Consider the following 3,544-nt stretch of genomic DNA (forward strand, 5'->3'; position numbering starts at 1 on the left):
CTGGTGATTATCAGCTGTGCATTTCACACAAGGTTTTTGATCATATAAGTAACCTGAAACATTGTGTTTTGTGTCTAATGACTGTAGAAAAAAGAGTGTTTTAATGAATAAAATGACTTTATAATAAAGAGCATTTTAAGGAATAAAATTCTGCAGAGTAATCACTACCTAAATCCATCTGGATCAGTCTAGCACATACAATGCTGTGTATTCAGACTGACAGAAGATGGAGGGATAAACCCCACTCGCTCAGTAAGCAATGTATTTATGCCCAGTGGGAAAATCACTTTTTTCCTTCCACTTCAGTGACAGAAAAGTTGACAACAAAAACAGGCATACTTCTGGCCTTTTTTTCCATCTGACTGTGAAACATTGCTGCAGGAGGGACTTGTTCAGGCAGACTGTCAGTAAGTGGGGTTTGCAAGTATGATTATTTCTAGTCTCGTTTACAATTCATCTCTTTTGTAACCCTATAGTGTTACGTGTAGGGAGTCGACACAACGAATGGAGGTCCGCACAGCAGTTAACTGCAAACACCATTTCTCTTTACTCCCAGCATCTCATGGAACATATCATGTTCAATACAAAAGTACACGTAAAGCAGTACTGAAAATGGTACTGTTGCACATAACATGTAGGGTATTTTACAAAACACTTGCTTACTTCCTCTTGGAATCAGTTACCTCTTCCTCCAGCTCAGATAAAAAAAAATGTGGAAAAAGATTCCAGAAAACACAAAGTTGTATTTTATAGTGTTGGGGATTTTTGAATGGTTCCTGACTATCGGTAAATAAATGTGTGTTGGTTGCGCATTTCTGATACAGATAATATCTAATGTAGAATTATGTATAGTTCCCTCAGTCAGGCCATGAAAAATTGAAAATCATTGGGAGTGAGTACAGACAGATTTACAAGGAACCAGCTGTTGGGTACATCTTTGGACAGTGCCTTCCCTGCAGAGTTGATGGAGAGGCAAGACAAAACATATCCACTCGTTGAAGAAAGGGGAGGACTGCAGCACAGGGGAAGTGAACAAGTGATTACAGATGGACCTTTTTACAATAGGTGACATATATAACACATGACTAGCCCCTTGCTCCATGAAATGTCTTTGTGCTGCATGAACCTTTTTTGGTTCATAAAATGCTGGGTTTAATGCATGCTGTGCCTTCTGACAAACAAGGACTGCCACTGTGACGTATCTGAAGTGCTTGTAGCATGCAAAATGGGCCGTAGTCAAAAATGGGCGCATAAGTCAAAAAAGTGCGCAGCTACGCACTTTTCAGCCTACGCGTATTCTCCCCTTGACTTAAGTCTATGATTTGCGCACCATGAAGGCAGTTACACGTTTTGGGCGGAGCAACCCCAAAATCTGTGCGTTTCTTATGTAAACACCATTTACGCGTATTCTGCCTTTGATTTACGCACTTTTCAGCTATGCGCTTCTGAGGGCTGTAGTAAGTCAAGCGCCACTACATGGCTAAACATCATATTGGCTTTTAAGTCAGCGGTAGGCCTACTTTTAACATTATTATACATGTACAAGTAAAGTTCAAAATTTAATATTTGTGTTTCATTGTTTTTAAACTACAATAACATTTCTTGTAACCCTATATTACATTGTTAAACAGAAAAAAAAAAAAAAAAACGTTTTACATCACATGGTGTTGTGAACAAGCTTGGTAAATAATTAGTTCAATTAGAATAAAATAGAAATATCAATTAAGATGAGTATAAATAGGACCAATCTTCTAGTATGCCTTAACAATCCTAAACCAAAATGCCTGCTCTGCATTTGCTTGTGCTCCTGAGAGAGTGGGAAAGACGGAGAAGAACTCACCAAGCACAAAGAAGATGGCCACGAGTATTCCGACCTCGTTTGGATATACTGGGGCTCACTGACACGCAGTACATCCAGCAATTTCGTCAAAAAAATTTCGCCAAAGAGCCAGGCTCTTTAGCATCGCGGTCAAAGTTGCATGTTTGGTACCCCATAGACCTGGGTTCGAGGCCGGGTGGGGTGACTGCTCTCGCCCTTCGCAACAAATGGTGGGATGGCTTGCCACGAGGCCATCGTAGGCGTGCCCGATGTGTGAGCTGTATGAGGGACTCCCAGGTTCAGTTGACCCCGGTGTGTGAGGGACCCCAGAGATGGGTGAAGCACAGTGTGAGGGACCCCAGAGATGGGTGAAGCACTGGTGAGTGGGGCACCCTGGGATGGGAGAAGTACGGCAAGAGAATGTGTGAGGGACGCCATGGTGCGTGAAGCGCATGGGTGCGCTTCCCGAAGGGGGGGGCAGTGTGACGGAGTGCCGTCACCATGGTTGAGTATGTGCTCTGAGTGCCATACCAACGAGCCTGGCTCTTTGGCGTCGCGGTCAAAGTTGCATGTTTGGTACCCCGTAGACCCGGGTTCGAGGCTGGGTGGGGTGACTGCTCTCGCCCTTCGCTACAGGTGTATCAAATCGAAGATGGGGTGATCTTGAAGGAGGAGCCTGGGAGGAGTTGGAAGTTGGGGTCTGAGATAGGAGGAGTGAGAAAAGGCATAAAGGATGGATGCAGGTTGAGGGAAGGGCAGAATGCTTGGGGATATGCTTGCGAATGCATTGTAACCTGTTGCTCCGCGGACCAACCTGGTTTGCTGTATATGACTGATCGCCATATGCAATAAACCAAAACCTTAATTACATCAGACTCTGTAAGAACTCTTATTTATTTATTTCCAGAAGGCACCGAAGTGTGGAGGAAGGCCCTTGGTCCCTCTGGCCCAAACCCGGAGGATAGGCACCACAATCACAACGTAATTTTAGTAAAACATCTTTTCACAATCAATGTTAATAAAACAAGAGCAGTCCTGCAACCTATCTGTGCTTTTATGTTGGCCACGTCACAAAAAAAAAAAGATAAATGGTAATGCAAAGACAACACAAAGCGCTTTCAAATTGTCAATAACAAGCATTAAATATCTTTAAACAGACTCTCGTTGTGTACTACCAGTTGTTTCCGGTTACGTAAACTCGCTGGCGGCCGTCAAGTGTTTCAACACCCTAAAATGTTCACACATGCATGATACAAATCGGGCAGGATTACGTTGTGTTTCCGAGTGCTCAAGTGCGCACTTGTGCAGAACGGACCGGGTAATGACATGGCTACATCACGAGTGTCTGCGGTGTCACTTCCACTTCCGGTGTCGTGAGTACCCCTCCCAGCGGTCGGCTCCTACCCGCACACAGACAGTGGCGCCTCCAGTGGTCATGGAGGACCTAGTGCCACGACTTTTTTATATTTGTATTTTATGGATTGTGTTGTCGGGTTTTAATAAACTGAGTTTTTCTTTGAATCCACGCTCTGCTGACTTTATTCAATTAAGGGGACCCGAGTGGGGAATAAACAGTATTGTTATAACTATTTCCTTGTGCACAACTCCCAAGGTGGCATAGTCTAGATCAGTGTTTCGCAAACTTTTTTTTTCTGGGGACCCAGTTTTTAAAAATGACAAACCATCGTGACCCAACTCACATTAGGCCTTACCTATAAATCGTGA

This window comes from Megalops cyprinoides, chromosome 3 (assembly GCF_013368585.1).
Source record: "Megalops cyprinoides isolate fMegCyp1 chromosome 3, fMegCyp1.pri, whole genome shotgun sequence".
In the NCBI taxonomy this organism is placed as follows: domain Eukaryota; kingdom Metazoa; phylum Chordata; class Actinopteri; order Elopiformes; family Megalopidae; genus Megalops; species Megalops cyprinoides.